The sequence below is a fragment of the Ranitomeya imitator genome, chromosome 1, assembly GCF_032444005.1.
Source record: "Ranitomeya imitator isolate aRanImi1 chromosome 1, aRanImi1.pri, whole genome shotgun sequence".
Taxonomy (NCBI): Eukaryota; Metazoa; Chordata; class Amphibia; order Anura; family Dendrobatidae; genus Ranitomeya; species Ranitomeya imitator.
Window position 1 is genome coordinate 467,955,353 of NC_091282.1, and position 9,947 is coordinate 467,965,299.

The 9,947-nt window shown below is 42.6% G+C and overlaps 1 long non-coding RNA gene across 1 annotated transcript; it reads left to right on the forward strand.

The window, feature by feature from the left end:
- Positions 1-542: 542 nt before the first annotated feature.
- On the forward strand, positions 543-8,102 carry LOC138657877 (uncharacterized). The gene is made up of 2 exons (XR_011317235.1): positions 543-617; positions 8,021-8,102. It is a non-coding gene; the product is annotated as an uncharacterized lncRNA (long non-coding RNA).
- Positions 8,103-9,947: the final 1,845 nt, after the last annotated feature.

Here is a 9,947-nt window from a genome sequence, read left to right on the forward strand (position 1 = left end):
TGTAGAAGGTTACAGCTGCTATGAAATAATTCTGTCCTGTTTCTCACAAAGATAACATTTTGTTATTCAGCTAGTCTATGGTTCATAATTGGTATAAAGACCTTGAGTATTCTAACTCGAGTGAGCCAGATAAGAGACTCATGGGGGTATCGCTATACAAGACTGAGGCATCTGTTAATATGTTTTTCTATGCCAAAAAGACATGACCATATCTGTAGTTTCCATTTTTACTGTATCCTCATGGGTTAAGTTTTTCCTGTATTCTTATAGGTTAAGAACTGTGAACGTGTTCTTATGCTGATTGGTTGAAGTATAATTTCTATGACTATGAAAAGTCAGACAATAAACAGGGGCCCAGAGATCTGCTCGATCCCCCACAGAGAGGCACGAGTCTCCGTCTGGTCATTTTCAGTTGCCGGCAACGCCCTTTAGATTAATTTGGAAATCACTGAGTCAACCGTGAAGGATCACTTTAGATCCTCCCTCAACAGCTTGGCGCCCAACGTGGGGCCCCAACCAGGAACGCCTCTGCCCCCGGAGGACAACCAGACAAAGGACCCTCGGAGCGGACACGGGCACTGGAAAATTGGGACTGATCATCCCCCACAACAACCACGGTAAGTTGGCAGTTATACTGTCCAGACTGACCGTTTGGTGTGGTTTTCCTGTGTTTGTTGCTGCAAAGAGGATCTGAGGTTTGTCCCCGATGGTGGGTGATTTTTGGGTGGAATCATATAGAGGTGTAGTTCCGTTGGGAGCCCAGTGCTCGAACCGTACCTCATAAGGGACGGACACCCCGGATTGACCAGTGATGTAATTCTCTTTATAGTCAAAATATCCTGAATTCCTGATCATTGTAAGAATCAGGCGCGGTGAGGTGATCGAAGATTGGGTAGGATACGTAACTCAGGAATATATAGAAGTATACAATATATATATCCAGAGGTATTCGGAGGGAAGTCTAAGACGCCCTCCTCCTTTCACTGAGTACCGCGTTTTTGTGTTGTCCCAGCGGGGGACAGAGAGACCCAGTGGAACAAACCGTAAAGGCCTCTCGGTATTGTGCACAACTAGGTAAGGATATTTAGCTCTAAAGGAGAATCATGTTTCCATGGAAGTAAGAGAAGACTTTGAATTTGTGTGTTGAATCTGATACTGTTAGCCCAAAGATGAGGAAAATATTCTCAATCATTGGTTTTTCTAAGGTGTTCTGGCATATGAATTGTGTGATGAAGGTTTTGTAGAAATTAATTAAGTCTGAGAACTGCTGTATTCTGTTTATGTGTAGATTTCCCGATGGGAGGGGTCAAACAACTGCGCTGTGTCTTTCTGCTTTCTGTGTTGAGGAATGCTGTGATGTTCTTATCTGTTCCGTGTTTCTGGTATGGAGGGGGCGAGTCGCTGCATCCTCTCCTTGTGTAGTAAGAATTATTGTAAGTTTAAAGTAAAATATGGTGTCTTGTTTTAGAAGGAACTTGTATGATAGTTTGGTTATCAGTGTAATTAAAAGATTGGTAAAAGATTTATCTGCTTCAAGTTGAGTGGTTGATATATAGCAAATTAAGGATTAACAGAGAAAGTGAATTCGGATTTGTTTTTGTTACGTTGAAAAAGGGAAGCTGTCTACTACTATGACAAAGACTGAGAAAGTGGCTGAATGTTTTGTGGTGCAGGAAGGAATTGAGAAAGTGATTGAGGGTAATGTGTTAGAAAGACAAATAATTAAAAAATAATAATCTGAAACAGGGGGGCTCCCTGTTAGATGATATGGTCCCTCCCTAGGAAATCAAGCCTCTCCTCCCGACTGTAAGCTCCGTGCCCCTAAATCCCAAAGCACCAATATATTCTGGGTTGCCAAAACTCAGTGTGCCCCCACCCTATGATCCTGCCGGGTGGATTTGTGATGTATGCGGAGTTACTAATTCTCAGTGGAGACAGGTCTGTTACAATTGTGAAGCAAGAAGACCCGGAGTTGTAGCCCCCACCTTTCCCTTGCTAAACGCTGACGGCACTTATTATCAGCCACCGCCAGCACCAGTCCCTGGTATGCTTAGTATTGCTAGTGGTTATGAGTATCCACCCCCTCCTACTTTAGTTACCCGATTCAGAAATATCCCCCATGGTTTTCTATAGACAAATAGCAGCGAATCGAGAGATTTATTCCACTCCCTGGAGAGATCTGTTACACTTACTCCATGTGAAGGCTGGGGAGGGGTATTTTCCAATTATTGAGGGGGAACCTATGAGAGTGATGTTGATTTCTGTAATGCTTTAAAGGTTTGGGCACAAGATAGACGAGCGGACCACGCTACTCCCTCACAGATGTCACACAGGACAAAGGGGAGACTGCCGAGAAGTTCTATGGTCGTCTTATGGTAGTACTTAAAGATTTGGGGTTTTCACTGTATAATAAAGCCCATTCACACCTTTTTGCAGTAGCTTTGATGTCCGGCCTTAAATCTGAATTGAAAGAGGCAATAATGTCAATGAGACCCGATACTGAGACTTCCATTCTGGGCAATGCATTGAGAAAAAAAAAAAAGTAGTACAAAGTTTCCAGAAGAACTTAACCCATTCTGTATCAGCAGCTGCACTCTCTAGCCCCCACTGCTCTCAGCCCCACCCCCCCCACAGCTGCAAGGACACAGCTCCCAGCTTGTTCCTTATCAGTGGCCCAAGCAGAAGACTTCAGCTCCAGCCCCCCTCCCTTACACAAATCCAGTCTCATACTCCAATATTTATTTTAACCCTGTGTCTGGAAATCTCCCTCGCCATGTTAATTCTCAGACCAAGACAAGACAGATGGACTTGTAAATATTACGGTCAGACAAACCCAGACTGGAGAAATACTTGTATAATCTGTGCTGCAACCCAACCTAAGTGAATTACGCTGAATCCTGTCCAGACAAGATCACATGTAGTGATATAAGAAGCTGACACAGGATTGTGGTTAGTGGGTAGTGGGGACATTAACTTTTGGGAGTAAGCTGATAGTAATCCTTTTGGGAAGGAGCTGTAGACCAGCATGTCATGTCACCCCCAACCAGTCGTCATGTCACCCCCACCACCAGAGAACCAACCATATCAGGTAGTGTAAGACAGATACAGGAGTTGTATCTGTTGTGAATTCTGTGGCAGAATTCACTCCTGTGGTCACAAGTGGTACTTCGGCTGATTCTCTCTGGGATCTTCCGTTTGTGGAGGAAAGTGGTACTGCAGCTTCTGAGTTTCCTCCCTCAGGTGATCTGGTGAGCTCGTTAGCTTCTTCTCTACTTAACTCCACCTGATGCTTTGATCTATGCTTCCTGTCAATGTTTCAGTGTGGGACTTGTTTTTTCCCTGGATCATTCCTGTGGCCTGCTGCTCTGCAAAGCTAAGTTTTGCTTATGTTTTTTTGTTGCTATTTTTCTGTCCAGCTTGCTTTATTGGTTTTTCTTGCCTGCTGGAAGCTCTGAGACGCAGAGGGACCACCTCCGTACTGTTAGTCGGTGCGGAGGGTCTTTTTGTCCCCTCTGCGTGGATTTTTATAGGTTTTTGTGCTGACCGCAAAGTTATCTTCCCTATCCTCGTTCTGTTCAGCTAGTCGGGCCTCACTTTGCTAATTCTGTTTCATCTCTATGTTTGTGTTTTCATCTTACTCACAGTCATTATATGTGGGGGGCTGCCTTTTCCTTTGGGGAATTTCTCTGAGGCAAGGTAGGCTTATTTTTCTATCTTCAGGATTAGCTAGTTTCTCAGGCTGTGACGAGGCGCCTAGTTTCTGGTCAGGAGCGCTCCACGGCTACCTTTAGTGTGGTTTGATAGGCTTAGGGATTGCGGTCTGCAGAGTTCCCACGTCTCAGAGCTCGTTCTATTATTTTGGGTTATTGTCAGTTCACTGTATGTGCTCTGACCTCCATGTCCATTGTGATTCTGAATTGCCTTTCATAACAATTATCCCTGGAAGCCCTCTGACTAGCTAGCTATGCTAAAATAATTGGCTGACCCTGAGAATAAACCTTTCCCATTTTACAGACAAAGATAATATGATGGACGTATAAGTGCACCTGAGCAGACCTAGAGAGTTGGTGAGCCAAGATGATGGTCAGATGGTCCTTACGTTATATAACCCCTATGCAGATGAATATAATGAGATGTGTATCCTACACGCCCTTTCCCAATCAGTTTGCAAAAAAATATGGGCGAGTGTCTTTAACCCTGTCAGTTAGAATATGCTTATGTCACGTTGCTTCAGTATGTGGATAATCTTTTGTTGTGTGCACAGACAGAGCAGGAAGCCATTGTTGCCACTGTTAGTTTTCGCAAGTATCTGGCAGATCTGAACTGTCGGGTTTCGGCCTCGAAACTTCGGTTCTGCCTTGGTCAAGTGATATTTTTGGGTCACTGTCTCCTTCAGGGTGCCAGACACCTCACAGAAGAAAGAAAAATAGCCGTCAGCTCCCTTCCATTTCCAAAAGATGAGACTGCGCTCCAGCGTTTTCTTGGACTATATACTTATTGTTGTCAGTGAATAACGGACGCATCCCGCATAATGCAACCTCTCTACAATGCCCTGAAAGACGGTTCCAGATATGGTGATGATTTTAGCAGATTCCACACCGGATAAGCTGTTACTACGGAAGACACTGTAGTGCACGGAGCTGCACTCCCTCCCTCCCTGTCAGGACAAGAAGCAGAACGTCAGGCTCTGTCTACTGCATGTGTTCTGGCCAAAGACAGGCGGGCTAATATATACGGACTCACAGTATGCATTTGGTATTGCTCATGATTTCGGAGCCCTATGGGCCAATCGAGGGTTTGTCACTACCGCCGGGACTCAGTGAAGAATGTTGAAGCTGTTAAAACCCTCATGGACTCAATCGAATTACCTACCCAGGTGGCCATTATCAAAGTTAAGGAGCATGGTACTATGGAACAGTCCACAGACTGGTGGTAACGCCTTTGCGGATATGCAAGCAAAAGCCGCTGCTCTTCTGCCCGTTGAACAGACCATACCAGCTATGGTGACCACACGCTCTCAGCGTAAACAGTTACAAGAAACACTGACTCTACAGGAACCTGATGATCTACGACAGACTGAGGTATTCTGCCGGACCCCGCAAGACCGCTTAATGACGATGCAGAGAATGTCTCCAAAGGAAGAAGTGAAGCAGTGGAAAGCTGATGGAGCACGTATGGACAATGGTCGCTGGAAAAAGGACCAACTTGTGTGTCTCCCTAAGCGGATGTACCCTGCTATTGCCACGTGGGCGCATGGGCCCACACATCGAGGTATCTGTCAGACCTGCAATCCCGGTCAACTTCAACGTGTAACCCCGAAGCACCTTGCTAAGCCCGACTATCCTTTCCAAAGGCTCCAGGTGGACCACATCACGTTGCCTAAGTCTGGAAGGTATGAATATTGTCTAGTGGTTGTCGACATGTTCTCCAGTTGGCCAGAAGCATTCCCCGTTACCAACATGACTGCAAAAACCACAGCAAAGGAACTGGTGATGAAAGCTATATGCAGATATGGTGTTCCAGAAGTTGATGAAAGTGACCAAGGCCCGGCCTTTTCTTCTCATGTGTATCAGGAGGTTCTGACAATGCTTGGATCCACTGTAGCCCTCCATACTCTGTACCATCCACAATCCAGTGGGAAAGTTAAGAGGCTGAATGGCACATTGAAGGGACAATTGACCAAAATGATGCAGGAGACTACGGCTCCATGGCCAGGGCTCTTATACATTCGTACTACCCCTATTGCAAAACATGGCCTGTCCCCATATGAGATATTGTTTGGTGCTAGGTTCTCAGTTGCAAATTTCCAGTCTCAGTAGTTGCCAGAAGAAACTGACCGTGCAGTTCAATATGTTATTCAGTTTAGTAAAAATGTTGCTAACACCCATGTTTTAGTTTCTTCTTCCCTTCCAGATTCAGCAGAAACCGACACTTGTCACAATTTGAAGCCTGGTGGTTTTATGGTCGTGAAAAGCTATGTCAGAAAACACGGACTAGAACCCTTGTATGATGGTCCCTACCAAGTCCTCCTCATTATTCCTATGTCAGTAAAGCTGGAAGGAAGGCCGACGTGGATCCACGTATCGCACTGCAAGCTGGTCAAACAGACTAGTGGCAAATAAGGGGACATGTTTTGGTTTTTCGTATTTCCATATAATAATATTGATAACCGAATGGGACAGCCTAAATTCTCCAACATCCTTGAATAATAAGTTTGTACAATATCATGAAAGATTAGTAGTACAGATGGGTATAGCCAATAAAATTGTCAGTTATACAAATGTGGGATAAATTGGTTAGAGCCACAGATTATCCAGATGATCAAATTTGGGATATATTGGATATACTTAATACCACTGCCTGTGTTATGAATCTGTTGAAGGGTTTAAAGCCCACTGATTGCTCAGATTATGTCCCATTAATTCATGAAGCACCTAAACTAAAGGTCCCAGGGGGGATAACCGTATTAGCTAATAATTATACCTGCTATAATTCCCACGACACTACAGGTACACCAGTAGGGGTCTTCGAGACAGGTTTCTGTAAAGAGAACAGTTCCCTGGATACTGACTTGCTAGCTAATCATACACAGTATATGTACGACATTTATTGGTTATGTGGAGATGGTAAGCTCCGTCCTAGGTTGCCTAATGCCTGGACAGGTCAATGCACCCTTGTTAAACTAGCTATGCAGTTCAAGATTTTACCTTGGGATCCGGAGACACCTGATGAATATACCAGAAAGAGGAGAGGTCTCGATCAGCTCCATATGAGTTATGAAGAAAATCCATTGATATATGTCGATGGCATTGGAGTGCCAAGGGGGGTGCCTGACCAATTTAAAGCCCAGAACTAGATCTATGCTAGCTTTGCTTCTATAATCCCACAGGTGCAGATTAATAAAAATGTTGATTGGATCAATTACATATATTACAGTGAACAAAGGTTTGTCAATTTTACCTGTGATGCTTTCCAAGGTATAGTTGAGGAATTGAGCCCTAATACTAGAATGACCCTCCAAAACCGACTAGCCCTTGTTATGATCTTAGCTGAGAAAGGAGCAGTCTGTGGGATGGTGGGAGAGGAATGTTGTACCTATATCCCTCAGAACTCTGGGGTAAATGGAAAGACCATGATAGCCCTTAAAAAGATAAATGGGTTAGCAGCAGAATTAAAAACTAATGTTGGAGTAGACACATCTTTCTTTTCCGGCTGGTTGGGTGGGCTCAAAGGATTCTTTCAACAAGCTTGTCTGGTACTAATTGCCCTTCTTGTAGTTGGATCGATAATCCTCTGTTGTGTTATTCCCCTGTATAAAAAGGTTATCACTGAGGCAACTCCGACTGGCACCTTCCTCAACCAAGAAGTAGACTCACCAGAGTATGATGGCACTGATCCAGGGGAGATCCACAAGTACGTCCCCCTCAAGAAGATAGACAATACCCTTTACTCTCAGATGATGCTAAGAGATTTAGTTTAGGGACAGCGGGAGAACTCCATGTGAAGCTAGTGAAGGGTTCAGCTGCCTGGAGGCCTCTCACAAGGGGAGAGCTTCTGAGGTGTCTGGATGAAGAAATCCACCTCCCCTTTCCCCATCACATGGACAGTCTCGAAGGATCTTTCTTTTTAGGGAAAAACTTAGTGTTTAGGGGGGATTGTCAAGGTGAAAATATATATCTTTATACTCTTTTGTACTTTTATATATTCTTATGCTCTGAAACAATAAGTTTTTTCCCTTATGTTTGCTAATGCAAATTTAACTGTATTTAAGATGGCTGCCAGTATTCACATGAGTTAGAAGATATTCAAAGACTCAGAGATTAATATGATAAAGACAATGACCGTAATAAGGACAGTTGGTGGGCAGACACCTTCTCCTTTCTTAATCCAGCCAATTGGTTTGAGGGACTTGCGGCTGGATAGCTGGAATCTTACAAAGTTTGTTACATATCGCTGCCTTTATCCTTGTCATGTATGTAATACTAAAACTTGTTTTTTGGTGCATTTCTGTATGTATTAGGAAATTCTGCACTAAGACAACTAATGATGAAACCAAAAGCGTTGCCACCCCTGCTCTTCTCTACACCGATTTTACAAAGTTACCTGATGAAGATGTTGAAGCCAAGCGCATGGCTATCTTCAAAAGATCCCAACTACTGTTATCAATAATTGTTATTCATAAATTCTAGTATACAGGGGGGACGGGTACGCCGCAACAGCCATGGCTGGTAACATGGCACCAGTCATGTGAAGACCAGTACCCCTCGAGCTTATAGCTTGGGATAGTACCTCTGATGCTGGACATTAGTTAACAAAATTTATCTAGGGGGGAATGTGAAGGAACAAATTATGAAAGATTCTCCATTTTGTGCTTTGACTCCATTTTGTTGTTGGTTAAAGATAAATTCTGTTATTTACTTAGGTAGAAGGTTACAGCTGCTATGAAATAATTCTGTCCTGTTTCTCACAAAGATAACATTTTGTTATTCAGCTACTCTATGGTTCATAATTGGTATAAAGACCTTGAGTATTCTAACTCGAGTGAGCCAGATAAGAGACTCATAGGGGTATCGCTATACAAGACTGAGGCATCTGTTAATATGTTTTTCTATGTCAAAAAGACATGACCATATCTGTAGTTTCCATTTTTACTGTATCCTCATGGGTTAAGTTTTTCCTGTATTCTTATAGGTTAAGAACTGTGAACATGTTCTTATGCTGATTGGTTGAAGTATAATTTCTATGACTATGAAAAGTCAGACAATAAACGGGGGCCCAGAGATCTGCTCGATCCCCCACACAGAGGCACGAGTCTCCGTCTGGTCATTTTCAGTTGCCGGCAACGGCCTTTAGATTAATTTGGAAATCACTGAGTCAACCGTGAAGGATCACTTTAGATCCTCTCTCAACAATGTCACCTGTCTTATCCATAGTTTTTCCTTTTTTTTCTGTGCTATGTTGTGCATAAATATGTGATTCTTCAGAATTTCTTTTAGTCTTTGCCTGATGAAGAGACCTGTGTAGTCTGGAAGCTTGCAATTTGTTACCATCTTTTCAGTTAGCCATTAAAAGGTATCAACCACTGAGGACTCTCAATTCTAAATATTTTTCTATCTACTGGCTAACACGGTACCAAGATATATATCTTTCCTGTTACACTATGTAGTAATTCTAGTTTCACCCAGCCCTTCAAGTGGCCAGCTTTCAAGGTTGGATGAAACTGAGATATCATGGAGTCATCAGATGAGGGGCCATAAACCCTTAGAATATAAAAGCCTCAAGGATTTAGATAAAACCACCACAGGCAGAGGTTCAGTATACCTTAATGTTTTATAATGACAAACAACAGACATATAGTTGCTTAGTACTGTTTGTGAAGTGAAAAAACAAACATTTCTCAAGTTTGTGTTACTATGAGCATTGTCTGACACATTTGTAAATGTTTTACAAGAAATGCAGCTATGTATTTGTCTGAATGCTTTTGGTATATTTCAATCTGGATTCAAACTCACCATTTGTATATTCACACTACATTATTGACAGCAATCATATCTATATTCAACCTTTCTAGAAAAACTTAAGCTTGAGTACTCTGGATAATCATGACAATCTTCTTGACCAGTATCTATAGGTAAGTAATGTTAAAACTAGCTGCTACTATGTATTCTGGAAATAAAAGTGAGAACTGCAAGAATGTGAAGATGTTCTAAAACATAACTGTGACCATGCTCAATTTTCCATAACTGTTCCGTGGAACATGCAATCTCCCTCATACAAGTTATCTCAGCCAAAATTGATTAAGTCCTCTGCATCTACAAACATTCGGCTATCACTTTTTTGTATTGAACATTTAAAGTAATGGCTCTTAAGGAAAGAAACTAATATAGTGGACAAAAATATTTGTAATGAACTACTGAGCCAAATTAACAGGATTGCTTTATCAAATT